Raw genomic sequence first — 16,404 nt, 5'->3', positions numbered from 1 at the left:
ATCCATCCATCCATCCATCCACCCACCCACCCATCCATCCCTCTATCTAACCACCCATCCGCCCATCCATCCATCCATCCATCCATCTATCCATCCATCCCTCTATCTATCCACCCATCTATCCATTCATCCCTCTAACCACCCATCTGTCCATCCATCCATCCATCCATCCATCCATCCATCCCTCTATCTATCCACCCATCTGTCCGTCCATCCATCCATCCATCCATCCATCCATCCATCCACCCACCCATCCATCCATCCCTCTATCCACCCATCTGTCCATCCATCCATCCATCCATCCATCCATCCATCCACCCACCCATCCATCCATCCCTCTATCCACCCATCTGTACATCCATCCATCCATCCATCCATCCATCCATCCATCCCTCTATCTATCCACCCATCTATCCATTCATCCCTCTATCCACCCATCTGTCCATCCATCCATCCATCCATCCATCCATCCATCCCTCTATCTATCCACCCATCTGTCCATCCATCCATCCATCCATCCATCCATCCATCCATCCATCCACCCACCCATCCATCCATCCCTCTATCCACCCATCTGTCCATCCATCCATCCATCCATCCATCCATCCACCCACCCATCCACCCATCCGTCCATCTATCCATCCATCCCTCTATCTATCCACCCATCTATCCATCCATCTATCCATCCATCCATCCATCCATCCATTCATTCCTCCATCCATCCATCCATCCACCCACCCATCCATCCATCCCTCTATCCACCCATATATCCATCCATCCCTCTATCTATCCACCCATCCGTCCATCCATCCATCCATCCATCCACCCACCCATCCATCCATCCCTCTATCCACCCATCTGTCCATCCATCCATCCATCCATCCATCCATCCATCCATCCACCCATCCGTCCATCTATCCATCCATCCCTCTATCTATCCACCCATCTATCCATCCATCTATCCATCCATCCATCCATCCACCCACCCATCCATCCATCCCTCTATCCACCCATATATCCATCCATCCCTCTATCTATCCACCCATCCGTCCATCTATCCATCCATCCTTCTATCTATCCACCCATCTGTCCACCCATATATCCATCCATCCATCCATCCATCCATCCATCCATCCATCCCTCTATCTAACCATCCATTCATCCATCCATCCATCTGTCCATCCATCTGTCAATCTGTCCATCCATCCATCCGTCCATCCATCCATCTATCCATCCATCCATCCATCCATCCATCCATCCATCCATCTATCTATCCATCCACTCATCATCCCTCCCTCAATTCACCCCTCCCTCCATGCCGTTGACAAATATTTATTGATCACAAAAGACGCACCAGGCACCATTTTAGGCCCCAGGTGACTTCTCCACACCTTACTCAGCGTCCCTCCTCCCCAGAGCATCTCCCAGGGTCCCTAGCCTCAGCATCCTCCTCTTCAAGCCTGCTCCTCCCTCAGTGTCCCCATCTCATGGATAATCCCGCCATCGCTCCCCATCCCTGAGGTGGGAATGTGAGCGCCACCCTCGTCTCTCCCCTCTCTGTCACTCCCCATGGACTGTTGGTCCCATTTTCTGTGCATTCTCCCCCGCCGGGGCCTCTCCCTCATCCATCCCATGGTCCTGGCCTTGACTCGGGTCTTCTTTTCTCCCTCCGGAGCATCGCTCCCATCCCCTCCTGGTCCTCGTTCCAATCCCCACACCTGCCTTCCGTCTGGCCGTGTCCCTCCCGCTCAAACACCTGCCATGGCTCCCTATGGCCTTGGAGAGAGAGAAAGGCCCTGCTTCCCAGCTCAGCATCCAAGGTCCACCGAGGTCTGCCTCCACACACCACTGTCACCTCCCACCCCTGCCTCACATTCTCCCTATGGCGGCTCTGTTGCACCCAGAAAATTCCCGCCTGGACCACACCTTCGTCGGAACGGTTCCTTGTGCCAGGAATGCCCTGCTGCAATCTCTTTGTGTGGAAAACCTTAGCATCCCTCCAGGCCTGGCTCAAATGCCACCTCCTCCAGGGACCCCCTGGCCAGGGGCACTCCCTGCTCCGTGAGTTTCTATCAAAGGACCGGATGCCTCCACGCTGCCACAAGGCCGCCGAGTGCAAAGGTGAACAGAAGCACAGTGTCGTGTCGGCTCGTGAGCGCTTGGCCTGGGGCTGGGGCACGGCCCAGAAGCACAGACTCTCTGGGTCCTGGCTTCCCCTTCTCTGATGACTTCTAGAAGGAGCAGTGCCCCAGCTCCACCCTCTCCGGGAGGGGCAGCCCCAGGTGCCCCCAGGGGAGGGTCTGACACTGCATTTGTCTGCCCCGGAGAAGAAAGCAGCAAGGAGAATTTGGGTGCCCTATAGGAAGGGCTTCCAGAAGGCAGGACGGCTCTCGGGTTCGTGCCCGGCTGAACTGGGGGCTGTGTGTTGCCCTCCCCTACGGACGCAGTCCACTCGTTCCGTCACCGAAAAGTACCACCCCGACTCCGTCACTGTAGGCTGACGGTGGCGCCCCAGCTCCGCAGCCAGGTGGCCCGGGTTCGAATCGCGGTGCCGCCTCTCCCCAGCTCTGTGGACAAGTCCCTTCGCAGCGCCGTGCCTCAGTTTCCCCGTCTCTGAAGTGAGGGGCGTCGCGGGTCCCGATCGTCGACACCACCAGCGCCCAGCGATGCTGGGGTCCGCCCCCCACCCTGGTCCTGCCTTCTGTGTCTCCCCGACTCTCTTCTCCGGGGCTCCCCGCCCTTTCCCTCCCCGCCGCCGACATTCCCGGCCCGGGCGCTCCGGGAAACATTCCGTGGTTTGCAGCAGACTGTCCGGCTCCTCGGAGCCTCAGATGTGGGCAGAGTGGGCGGCGGCTGGGCGGGCGCAGGCTGGGGGCTGGGGAGACCGTGCACCCCCCGACCCCCCACCCCAGCGCCGGGCGCACGGCGGGGGAGGTGGCGGGCAGCACTCACGGATGGGCAGATGGGGGAGGCCCTCCCCTGCTTAAAGCCCTCCCAGGGCTCCCTAGTGCCCTCTGAATAAAGCCCAGGCCCTCCCCGAGGCCCACAAGGCCTGCAGGACCTACCGTGACCCCTCCTTGCCCCTCGCTCTTCACTCTGGTCCAGCCACACTGGCCTGCTCGCTGTTCTCCCCAACATGCCTGACCCGGTGGTGCCCCAGGGCCTTTGCACGTGCTGTGCTCTCTGCCCACCCCCCACCCCCAGACCTTTGGCCCATTGGGATCACTCAGGCTGCAATGTCACCTCCTCAGAGAGTCCTTCCTGGCTCACCCAGTTTCTAACACCCTCTTCCAAAGTCCTCCCAGCCCTCCTCCCACTTTGAAATAATCTCATGCGTTTATTCATTTCCTCTCTTACTCTTTCCTGTGCCCCGGCCCAGGAAGGGCGGGGCTGGGTGGTCCTGGTGCACTCACTGAATGGGCCGCACGACCTGGGAAGCCCTCCTGGAGTCTAACCACGGTCTGTCCTGCCGTAGCTGCGACCCGGGCACGGCCCTCGACAGTTTGCAAGACACGTCCCCGGGGTCAGCAGCTGACCGGATTTCCTGCACCGCTCGGCGGGGAGGAGGCCGTTACTCACGCCCCGCCCCGCTTTGCCTGCTCTTTGACCAAAGGAACAGAGACTGAATGAACTTGGCGGCTTGATGACGTTTGAGGGTCTGACACACTCCTGACTCCTCGATGGACATGACACGATTCACGTATCGAGGCTGCATTCATTCCTATGGACGCATCGTGGCCATGTTCACGGTTTCCTTCTGATTGGACGAGGAGTGAAAATTAGACCACTTCCCGGGTCCCTGAGCGTCTCTGGGCCACTGGTGCCGCCACTTCCCCTGATTTCGGAGACACCGAGCCTCGCTGAGGCTGGGATCCCGCTCCCATCCGGGCCCCCATTCTGAACGCCCGCCTGCGCCCCTCAGCCATCTTGGGGGCTTTGATGTTCTGAGCATAAAGGGACCTCTTGAGAATCATCCGGACACTCTGCTTCGGGGGGGGGGATCCCCACCAGCTGGGGCTTGTTTGCCTCCTGTCTCAGGTGCCTCACTACCTTTCACCCACTTAGGAGAAAGTCTTTACCTTAGTGGAGCTGAGCCCGACAGACGCCAAGCTCTGCCCTCTGGGTTGTGCGGACCCTCCCGCCGGCCCTGCCCGGCTTCCTGCGCCCAAGGGCGGTCGGCTCTTGTGTTTGGGGGCTCCTCGCGGGTGGGGCTGGGGCTGGCCTTGTTTGGGGTTCCCGGATCACCCAGCTTGGGGCTGAGCCCAGAGGCAGGTTGAGGAGAACATGGCGAATTTGACAGAATTTGCCCGGCTGGCTCGTGTTCTGGGCGGAGGCCCTGAGTCTCAGTGTTTCCCTGCAGGCCGGTGAACCCCGGCCTCTTTCCTCTTCAGGATGTGTCCCCGGGTGACACCTGCCCTGGCTCCACATCCCCCCTGCCTCGGCCCTCCTACCTCTGTTGATAACACCGCAAGTTTGTACAAGAACGCTCTCAGTCTCACAAGGCCAGTGCAGCGTGACTTTCCGGGGACCCGGGAGCTGGGCGATGGGGACTCGGGACTCGCTGCCCTCACCTCTGATCTGGGGCCGCGGGCCTCTTCTCCCGTTCCCAGCTCTGCCCTTCGCTTGCAGGGGGGACTTTGAACACGTCACCCCGTTATCTGCGTTTTCAAGTTCATTGTGAAGTTCCCGCCATTCTTTCCGCCACCCCCGGGTCCCCATCATCACTGGCCTGACGCTGTCCTAGCCTCCCCCCTGGTCTCTGGCTGCCACGTCAGCCCTGGAGGACTTCTCCCCCACAGAAGCCCAAGGGAGCTTTTAAAAATGTGAAACAGGCCTCCTCTGCCCACAGCCCTCCGGGGCTCCCACCTCCCTGGGGTGGAAGCCCAAGTCCTCCCTGGGCCCCCAGGGCCCTGCACAACTTGGCCCGCTCCCTCCCTGCCCTTCCCTCCTCCCTCTCTCCCCCTCCATAGCTGTGTTCCAGCCACATGGGCTTCCTTGCTGTTCCTGCAACAGGCCAGGCCCAGGCCTGCCCCACGGCCTTTGCATGGGCTGTTCCTGCTGCCTAGAATGATGGTCCCCCTTCTCGTCTAATGAATTCTGTCTCATTCAGGTCTCATCGGGTCTCAGAGCAGAGGTCACCTCTTCAGTGAAGCCCTCCTGGATTGCCCAGTCTTATCGAACGCCTCCGGATCCTTATAACCCTTTCTACATTCATGGTTGTCTTACTTTGCACTGCCCCAAGGGGACAGGGATCTTTGTCTGGGTCACTGCTGTGCCCCCCCGCACGGGAAGGCGGTAGGTGTTTAATAAATGTTGGCTGAATGGGGAATGACACATAAAACCAACGTGTGCCGCTCCCCAGAAGCGTGGGGAAATCTGCCCTCGTGGATCCCAAGATGGCGACACCCTGACCTTGAGGAAGGCGCCCCCACTGCCCCCAACCCCGCCCAGGTCAGATGGACCTGAGAGGCAGCGGCTCGGAGGGGTCGCGGAGGTCACCAGGCGCCGTCTCCCCCCCCACCCCTCCCGCAAGGCCCGACTCTCTCCAGGGAGCGGCAGGGCCCCGGGCAGAGAAGCCTGAGACATCCAGGCCCCAAACCGTTTTCCCGGTGGCAGAGCCTGAGAACCAGAGAGGGGAAGCCACTGACCCGAGGTCACAGAGAACGTCCAGTTCAAACCCAGGGCTGTATGGCTGACGGAAGCTTTCAGAATCTGGCTGTGGGTGATGGGCCAGCTCCTGGGGGGACTGAGAGACCGGCGAGCGGGACGGTGGAGCGGACAGCGGTGTGTTGGCCTAGTGGCCTCGGCCGTCCCCCCACCCCCACCCCCACCCCGCTGGATCCCGTCTCCGGGTCCTGGTCACACTGCCTGGAAGCTTCTGGAAGGGTGCTCGGTCTTAGGGGTGGACGCCGCAAGGCATCCTCTCCCTCCCTGGGGTCAGGGGGGCCCAGAAGCGAGGCCAGGGTCGCCTTCGGTTCACCCACCTGGGGGCCCCCCTCGTCCCCCCGGCCCCCAGCCCTCTCTGCGCTCAGAACTTCGTGCCACAGGCCCCCGGGGCGCGGGGCGGGAGGCGACAGGAGTCACGGCCGCGCCAACACCAGCTCTGCACCCTGGCTGGCTCCCCGCCGCCCGCCGTGCCCTCCGCGGCCACCAAACGGGCGCCTTCCGGGGCCAACTCCGGCAGGGTGCTCGCTCCGTGGTCCGGCCTCGGTTTCCCCGCTCTGACCACCTCGCCCCCTTCTGCGGACGCCCGGGGCGGGACGGCCCGGCCGCAGCCCCGCCGGACCGCCGGGCCCCCCGAGTCTCGGGTCTCGGGGAGGCCGTCGCCGCCCCCGCCCCGCGCCCCACTCACCATCCACCACATCTTGGCCGTCACGTCGTAGCACAGCTGCCACTTGACCGAGGTCTCTCCCGGCTTGCTGGACACGGGGGGCCCGGGCACCTCCATGCTCGGCCGGGGGCGAGGGCGGCCGGCGCGCGTCACTCAGAGCGCGGCGCGGGCTGGGCCGGCCGCCGGGGCTGGGGGTCAGGGGAGCCGGCTCCCATCGGGGCGTCGGAAGAGGATGCGGCGGCCCCGGGGGTGGGGGTGGGGGGCGGCGCCGGGCGGGGCGGCGGGGACGAGGATGCGCTAATCCGAGACCCGCCGGGCCATCCCCGCCGAGGGGCCACCCGCAGCCGGAGGAGGCCGCGCGCGCGCGTGTGTGTGCGCGCGTGTGTGCGCGCGCGTGTGGCGGCGACCCGCCCGAGCGTGGATTTGTGAATGAGGCTCCGACTGGGCATATGCCCCCCCCCCACCCCCCGCCCGCCCCCGGAAGGCGTGTGTGGCTTGTCCGGGCTGCCCCCCGCCCCTCTGCCTCCCCCGTCGCCTCCGTCAGGGCAGAGCGCCCGGGGCCACGGGGAGCCCCCTCCCACCCGCCCACCGCCCCATCCCGGCCGCGCTGGGAACAGGCCCGAGGCCTGAGGCGGTGGGACGGCGGAGGGTACGTCTTGAGGGGCTGGAGGCGCCGTGGGGGACGAGGGTGCGCCCTGGATTTGGGGGGCGGCGAGGGCTGTTCAGCTCTGGCTGCGCGGATCTCTGAGCTCTCTCGGCCCAGTCGCTGTCCCTCTCTGGGCTCCCCGTCTGGAAGCGTCTGGAAGCGGGCAGGGAATCGCCGAGGTTGGGGGTCGGGGGGGGGTGCAGAGAAGGGGCTGCTGTTCTCATGATTTCGGCTTTTCCTTCCTTGTCCCAGCCCCCGAGAAGAGGCGCGCCTGGGAGGTTCCTTCCGTTCCACAGCCTAATCGTGGCCGTGCATTTATGGAGCTCCGAGTGTGTGCCCCGTCTCCACGAGACCGTCAATGTTCTGTGTAAGTCCGTTGTCCCGGCCCCACACTGGGAGTGGGGGCGGGGGGCTGAAGGTAGATGGCAGGAAGGACTTCCCAGTGAGGGCTGCCCAGGCGCTCCGATGTGGCAGGGACAGGGGCTGGCTGGAAAGCGTTGGCTTTGGGTTTCCGGGTGGCCTGGCGGCGTCCCGGTCAGGATCCCGCGCAGGAAGCAGGCGGGGTTCAGCGGGTGCTCCACGTACATGGGGACCGAGGCTGAGCCAAGCAGCACGGCACACGGGGAACGTGGCTGCCCAGGCTCACCCTCTCTGCTCTGTCCCCCAACGACCTGGACCATTCTTCCTCAAACGGGGCTCTGACTGGCCCTCTCATCTGCCTGCAACCCTCCATGGTTCCCAGTGTCCCCCAGTTCAGTCCCCAGGCCTGGCTTCCCTGCGTCCCCTCTGCCTGGTACACCCTTTGTTCTTTTATCACCTAGGGACTCCTATGCATCCTTCAAAACCCAGCCCGACATTCCCCACCTCCCCCTGAGGGTGAAAGTTAGAGACAAAGAGAAACAGAGATACAGAGACAAAGGGAGAGACAGAGATGGGGAGACAGAGATACAGTCATGAGAGAGTTAGAGAGAGAGAGAGAGAGAGAGAGAGAGAGAGAGTCCCAGCCCTGCCCCGCCCACCGTCTGGGTCACGCACTCTTAACTCCCACCCTGAGAGGCCTGGGTTCTCAGCCATATTTTCCTTCGAAAGAAGATGCCCATTGTGACCCACTCCCTCCGGTCCCCGGGCCCCACCCCGGGCACACAGATTGAGAATATCTGCGCCAGCTTGGGGGCCCGTGGAGGACAGGACGGGGAGCTGAGTCCCCGCCGGGACTCTGGCATCACCCAGGCGGGGCCGTGCGTGCAGTGGGCTGTGATGGCTTCCAGAGACCCAATTATTGGGACCCTCGTCATTCGCAGCAGCCATTTCTTAACCACTGGCTCTGCTCCAGGCCGACGATCACACCCTCCCAAGGGCCGTGTGAGGCCAGGACTTTGGGTGTCCCTATTTTACAGACAGGGAAACTGAGGCTCAGAGAAGTCTGGTCAGGAGCCTAGGGACACACGGCGAGTAGAAGTCACCCCCGAGGCGTGGGAGGGCGGCATCTCCACCCAGCAACTTCCCTCACTTCCTGTGGGCCTCAGCTCAGACGTCACCTCCAAAGGGAGGTGACCCCCCCAACCCCGTTTAAAATCGCGCCCCCTCCCAGCTTCGCTGTTCTTTGTCGCGATTATTTCTTGTCTGTGTCCCCCAGTGGAGTGTCAGCTCCGGGAGGGCGAGGGCCTTCGCCCGTCTTGTTCCCCGCTCTGGCCTCAGTGTCCGGAACAACACCTGGCACAGAGTCGCCGCTCAGCAATATATTTGTTGAAGGGATGAATGAGGGAATAAATAAGGGGTCAGGCCTTTGCCAACAATGGCGTTTCCTGCTGACTGTTACAAAAGGCATTTTCATCTTGCCGCAAAAGATACAGGTCTGGCAGGAGGGGTGGGGAGGGGCCAGGGGCCGGGCGAGGCCACGCCCCAGCCGTCTCACCCAGCGGAGGCCAGCGCAGCCCCGCCCAGCGGACGCGGTTCGCCCACATGCGGGCCCCCGCCCGTAACTATAATTTGCCTCAGTACCTTGTGGTCGCAGGAGACAATTACCCCACAGATGTGCGGTTGGAGTAAGGCATTCAGACGGCGGGTCAGAGCCCGGGCCTTGGCGGAAGGCAGATGTGGAAAGCCGTCTTCAAACAAGGAGGGGGGAGAGAGTGCGCGCGAGAGAAGCAGGGGGGGGGGGGGGGAGAGAGACACAGAAGGTGAGGAACAGAGACACGCACACGGGGGACCGGAGGAGAGGGGGGAGTGAGAGAGAGACACACAGTAAGAGGCAGAGACGAGGAGAGACAGAGAGACAGCACGAAACAGAGAGAAAGACCGAGAGAAGGCCAGGAGACCGGCACACCCCGGCCGCCGCGGCAGGCTGGGGGGCTGCTGGGTCACATACCATCCGCTCCCAGCCCCACGGGCCTGGCTTCTCAGCTACAGTTTCTGCTCAAGGAAACTGAGACCCCTGAGGACCGGCCCAGACCCTCAGCAGCACCTGAGCTGGGCCAGGGCCTGGGCCTCTGCGAGCTCCCCTGCCCTGACGACCTATCCCCTCCATACCAAGGACAGAGGGCCCAGGTCCACAAGCCTTTGCCCACTCTGTGCCTCAGTTTCCCCAACTGCCAAATGAGCAGGCTAGTTTAGGGAAGCCCTGCTCTCTTCTGTCATCCACAGACTACTCTCCCTATGTTGCCCACGTATTACTGAACATGTTTTTTAAGTTTATGTATTTATTTTTGAAAGAGAGAGAGAGAAAAAGGGAGGGACAAAGGGAGAGAAAGGATCCCAAGCAGGCTCTGGGCTGTCAGCACAGGGCCCAATGTAGGGCTCGATCTTAGAAACCATGAGATCATGACCTGAGCCAAAATCAAGAGCTGGGTGCTAACCGACTGAGCCACCCAGGCGCCACTGAACATTTTTCTTTCTTGTTTTTTAAGTTTATTTATTTATTTTTGAGGGAGAGAGACAGAGAGAGAGAGAGAGAGAGAGAGAGAGAGAGAGAGAGCATCCCAAGCAGGCTCCATGCTGTCAGTGCAGAATCTGATGCAGGGCTCGAACTCACAAACCATGAGATCATGACCTGAGCTGAACTCAAGAGTCAGACGTTTAACCCACTGAGCCACCCAGGCACCCCAAACACTTTTCTTTTGATCAAGCTATTTATATAAAATCTATTTTTCCTTCCCTTTTTATTTTCATTTTAGAGAGAGGGAGAGCAAGCAGGGGAGAGGGACAGAGGGAGGGAATCACGAGCAGGATTCACACTCAGCATGGAGCCTGACTGGGGGGTTGATCCCACAACCCTGGGATCACAAACTGAGCTGAAATCAAGAGTCGTACACTCAAACTGACTGAGCCACCCAGGCACCTCGAGACTTAGATGTATTTAAAGAAAAAAGGATAACTCACCACTCAGGCTGCCGTTGAGTCAAGGTCAGCTGTAAAGATAAATGTAACAAACACCTCAATCTTATCCAACTCTGACCTGAGAGCAAGCTTAAAGCCTGTTCTCTCTTCGTTAAGAAGATAACCAAACATTGGAGAGGTGTTACAGACAGGTCAAGAGCATCCGGGGGCTGTGGGGCAGGAGCAAATGATCTAACACATGTGTAATCAGAATCCCAGAAGGAAAAAAAAAAAAAAAAAAAGAATCCCAGAAGAAGAAGACAAGAAGCTGAAGAATATTTTAAGAGAGAATGGCCAATAACCTTAAAAAATCAAAGACATTAAACCACAGATCCCATAGCTCAGAAAATACCAACAGAATAAATACCCACCCAAGCACATACTCAGGTGTCACATTCGAAAAGCATAAAATTAAAGATACAGAGAAAAATTTTGAAGGCGGCCGAGGACAAAAAGACACATTACATACAGAGGACCATCCATAACAATCACCGCAGATTTCTCATCTGAAACTGCACGGGCGAGAAGACAATGGACTGATATCTTGTGGATGGGAAAAGACTGTCAACCCAGAATTTTATACCCAACGAAAGTATCATTTGAAAATGAAGGAGAAAGGAAGGCTTTCTCAGCAAACAAAACAACTGGAAAAATTCGTGATTAGCAAGACACTCACTTTAAATATAAAGACAGATAAAGTGAAATGACAGGGGAAATGTATGAGAGAACACGAATTTAAAATATACGGGAGTGGATACGTTAAAGCCAGACAAAGCAGACACGGTAGCAAGGTACATACACTGATGATGGGGTCAATCTGCCAATCCTGAAAGTGTGTGTTTTTACACACATACAATCAGCAAACGATCTCACAAAGGACAATTACAATACAGGAAATGAAAATGAATAGAGCTTAATGGAGAGTTTGGCGAACCTACAATTATACTTGGAGGCCTCCACACTATTCCCTCAACAATTGGGGAAAATGGACAGGAGGTCGGCAAGGCTGTGGAGGACCTGGATAACGCTGTCAACCAGCTTGAAATGACATGGACAGAACATTCTATCCAACAACAGGACACTGTGCATCCTTTCCAAGTTCATCTGGACCATTCCCCAAGAGAGACCCTATTCACCAAAATAGTGCATGAAAAGAACCTTAATAAATTTAAGAGAATTCAAGGCCATAACAAAACTATGTATCAATAACATGAAGACATGTGAAAAAAAAAAAAAAAAACAAACCTCTCCAAACAACCAACTTCTTAATAACCCAGATCAAAGAGGAAAGCATAAAACATGAGAAAATACTTTCAAATACAATTATTTATTTATTTTTGAGAGAGAGAGAGAATGAGTTGGGGAGGGGCAGAGAAAAGGGGAGAGAGATAATCCCAAGCAGACTTTGCACTGTCAATGCAGAGCCCTATGCGGAGCTCGAACTCATGAACTGTGAGATCATGACCTGAGCTGAAAACAAGAGCCAGATGTGTAACTGACTGCACCACCCCAGGTGCCCCGAGAAACTACTTTTAATTCAATGAAAATACAACATACCAACATTTATGGGATGCAGCCAAAACAGGACTTCAGTGAAAAATTATAGCAGTAAATGTTTATATCATAGATGGCGTGAATGTGCTTAATGCCATTAAGCTGTATGCCTAAAAATGGTTCAAATGGTAAATTTTATGTCACACTTGCTTTACCACAATTGAAGGAAAAACACAAGAGGGAGAAAGTAGCCTGACCATGAGAAGGAAACCATCACCCTTGCCATATTCTCTTGGTTGGGGCAAGAGGCAGGTCCTGCCCTTGCCCAAGGGATGGCATGATCCAAGGGCAGGTCTCAGGGGATCAGATGCGCACAGCGCTCTTCTCCGCATGGGACAGACTTACCAGCTCAGGAACTTTCCCCCTGACCCTCGAACCCTACATGACCTTCCTGTTGGGTGGCCAGCTGGATTTCATCCTTTGCAATCACATGACTCAACGCTTGCTCGTTCCTTCCTGTAGCCCTTGTGCTGGCCCTTGACCCCTTACCCTTCCAGACCCCCCTGAAATGCCACCTTCCATGGATTAGGACCTTCCATGACCACCAGAGGGCTCTTTTGTGTCTGCCTGGCTTTGTTCAGGCAAACTTCTTCCCTTCTCTGAGTCTCAATTTCCCCACCTGTAAAATGGGTCCGATGATGTTTTCTTCGCAGCTTTGTTGTGAGATTCAATGCGATGTCAGATGCCTCCTAGCCAGGGCTCTGGGCGTGAGACATTCATTTATTCATTCATCAGACTTTTATTGAGCACCTTCTGTATGCTAGGTCCTGTACTGAGCCCCGGGGAACACGGCAAGACTGAGGCAGACCCCAAGCCTGCCTTCAGGGAGCTCACAGTATGTTGGGGGAGATGGACATTAGATAATTGTCTATTGTCATATTTAAATGATAAAGGTGGCAAATCCTGACGGGGGGTTCTGGGGAGCTCTGGCCTCATCTAAGCCACACCACTGTTTGCCTGGAAGCCAACAGAAGCCTCCTCTTTTCACTCAGCTCCCCCTGCACTATTTTCTCCATCAGTCTCGTCCTGAGGAACATCCGCCTGGAGATGTCGGGCAGATTCTTGGATCAAGAGCTGGGCTCATTTGAGGCTTTGATGGAGGGCAGACAGGCAGAGAAAGAATAGGCCCTTGTTCCTGTTGGGCTGGCTGAGGGCCTGGGGTTCTTTCTGGATCCTGTCCCCAGAACCTCGCCACACAATCCACCCACCCACACAGGACCCTCCGGCCAGGCCCTGGATCTGTCCACGACCCCCGGTGCTGAAGCTCCGGCTGCACGCAGCGCACCCGGTGCTGGAGTGAAGTGCTTGGCAGGGAGTGAGCGCTCGAAACCTATCCCAGGGCTTCACCCAGGTGCCATTGGTCTGAGCCGGTCTCTATGCTCGGCACACCCCAACCTGCACTGTATAGACCTCCAAAGAGAGGCAGGCTCCCTTCTCTACAGGCGGTTACTGTACCTTTAAGGATCACTCACTGCGTCACTCTTGACGTCACAATTACCCAGGGTCGATATAGACTGGCTCGAGTTCTGGCTGTGGATTGGCTGATGGACTCATGAATATGTAGATCACCTCCACCTCTACCTCACTCTGGTAGGCTCGGGGAAAGAGAGGGGGCGGGATGAAGGCGGGGCTGGGGCGGGGCAGGATGCTGGAGGTGCCAATTGGGAATTTTGTGCGTTTCGTTTCCTGTTGGACCCCCAGGACCTACACCGCGTGTAGCATACAGTAGGCGCTCAATAAATGCTGGCAATCCAGCAGGACTGATGTCTGAGAGTTCACTTTCCTGATTTGGAAGGAGGTTCTGTTTTGCCTTGTCACCTTACATTAAGTTGACAACGGCTGTTATTTATGTGCCTTAATTAATCTCCCTGATGGTCTCCACAGTCCTGGATGGGGCGCACTATCGTGAGTCCCATTTTGCAGATGAGGAAACTGAGGTTTGGAGAGAGAAAGAGGTTGCTCGAGGGCAGGCAGGCCCCGACTTGCACGTACTGAGAACCCAGAGGTGAGCGTCCCAGTCCGTGTCCTGGGGGTGGGGGTGGGGGGCCCGCAAGCCCCGTTTGACCACCATGCACCCTGCTTGCGTCCTCTCTGCAGTCCTGAGGCCAGCCAGGCCAAGGGCCCCCTGTTCCATCACTAGGACCTGGGAAATCCCTACCTGTCCACCTTAGCCACGGGTGTTCTCTGTGCTCAAGAGACTATGTGTGCCTCCATCCCAACCCGGCATCTCAGAAGCCAGGGCGGTGAGGAGAGAGAAGGGCTGGCAGCTGGACCACTGTCAACGTGGGGAGGAGCACAGCGAGGCGGGAGGTGGGGCTGATCCCGTTGACTTTAAGGGATAGGGTAGCCCTTGTACCCAGAAGAGAGTCCAGGGGTCCCCTCACCACCCCCTGCAGCCCGCGGAGCACTGCGTGACACACAGTGGGTGCTCAATAAATGCTTGGTGGCATTTCAAAGTGGTGACGCCAATCCTGGACGAAGGCGTGGGTCTCTGCTGCCCTCTGCTGGTGTCCTGGGAAGAAGGCTTCGGAAAGGAAACTCCAAGGGGATTGATTTGACACCCGCATAGCGCTTGCTCTAAGCTTCCTTAACGTCAACTCATTCGTTCCCACAACAACCGTCAAAAGGTGGTGTCCGATTAGCCTCATTTTGCAGAGGGGGACACAGAGATCTGAGCTGAGGGACGGGCCACTGGTCTGACAAGTGTCATAGTTGGGATCCAAACCCTGGGCAGAAGGCATCCAGCCTTAACCACTATGCTTTTAGGACGTGTAGTTTTTACATTTTTATTAAAAAAATTTTTTTAATGTTTATATTTTGGAGAAAGAGAGAGTGCGAGCAGGGGAGGGCCAGAGAGAGAGGGAGACACAGGATCCGAAGCAGGCTCCAGGCTCTGAGCCGTCAGCACAGAGCCCGATGTGGGGCTCGAACCCGTGAACTGTGAGATCATGACCTGAGCCGAAGTCGAATGCTTAACCGACTGAGCCACCCAGGTGCCCCTCGTTTATGTCTTTCAATAAAATGTTATCATTTTCTCTCCAGATTCTTCTGAGGCTCATCCTGGGCATTTTGAAGCTTTTGCTGTGTTTGATGAGGTTTTGTTGATGTGTTAGCTATCATAGCTGCACAGTGACTTATCTTAACCTTAGTGGCTTAAGCCACTCATGATCCAAGTTTCTGTGGGTCAGGAATCTGGGGGTGCTCAGCGGAATTCTGGCTCAGGCCTCTCATGGGCTGCAGTCAATGGGGTGGCCGGGGCTGAGTCTCATCTGAAGGCTCGACGGTGGAAAGACCCACATCCAACCGCGTGTGGTCATTGGCAGGACTCAGTTCCTCACGGGCAGCTAGCCTTGGCCATGTGGGCGTCCCCGTAGGGCAGTGGAGCAGGTATGTGAAACATAGATACTGTCCCCAAAATGCCTCACATACCTGCCTCTTCCATTCTTTACAAAATGTATTTAAAATGAGGGGCGCCTGGGAGGCTCAGTTGGTTGAATGTCCCGCTTCAGCTCAGGTCATGATCTCACAGTTTCTGAGTTTGAGCCCCACATCGGGCTCTGTGCTGACAGCTCAGAGCCTGGAGCCTCCTTCGGATTCTGTGCCTCCCTCTCTCTCTGCCCCTCCCCCACTCTTCCTCTGGGTCACAGGGAAGCCAGCTGCCAGGTCACGAGCAGCCCCACGGAGAGGCCCACGTGGTGAGGAGCTGAGGCCTCCCACAAGCAGCCTCGAGAGGGCGTCGGCAAGAATGGCTCTTCCGGCCCCGGTCCAGCCTTCAGATAAGGCAGCCCCGGCAGGTCTGTGTTGACCACAACCTCGTGGGAGACCCAAAGCCACCCAGCGAAGTTACTCCTGGACTCCTGACCCACAGAAACTGTGACCTAATAAATGTGTATTGCTAAATTGGGGGTGGGGAGAGATTTGTTTTGAGTGACAGCGAACCAATACACCCTGGGTGTCACTTTGCCTATGCCCCTGGATGAACAGTGACATCACAGCAGGGCTCGGCCACCCCAAGCATCCCCCTGTTCGCTCCACGGAGATAGCCAGCCGGAACGGCCCTATTGTATGGCTGCAGGTTCCAAAACGTTCAACAACTCTGAGTTACACTTCAAAGCTTAAACTGGAGTATTATAACGACTTGTATTACAATCTCATACATTTGAATTTTAGCCACTACACACGGAAGTGAGATAGCCCAGTGGTTAAGAGACCAGCCAGAGAGCCAGGGTTCGATTCCTGCTGTGCTGCCTCAGGCAGGTGCTTAATCTCTCTGGGCCTCAGTTTAGTAGCTCATAGAATGAGGCTATCATCGGGACATACCTCCCAAGGTGGTGGCAGGTGAAGTGAGTTAAGTCACATAAAACACAGCCCAGTGCTGTCCGGAAAGACACGGAGAGATTGAGACCTTGAAATGTGGCTTAACTTGGCTAAAGAAGTGAATCTATGATTTGGTAAATCAATTTAATTTTTTAAAATTTTATTTATTTTGAAAGAGAGA

This window comes from Panthera leo, chromosome A2, assembly GCF_018350215.1.
Source record: "Panthera leo isolate Ple1 chromosome A2, P.leo_Ple1_pat1.1, whole genome shotgun sequence".
NCBI classification, from domain to species: Eukaryota; Metazoa; Chordata; class Mammalia; order Carnivora; family Felidae; genus Panthera; species Panthera leo.
The sequence above is the reverse complement of the archived record's forward strand: the minus strand, read 5'-3'. Positions refer to the sequence as shown.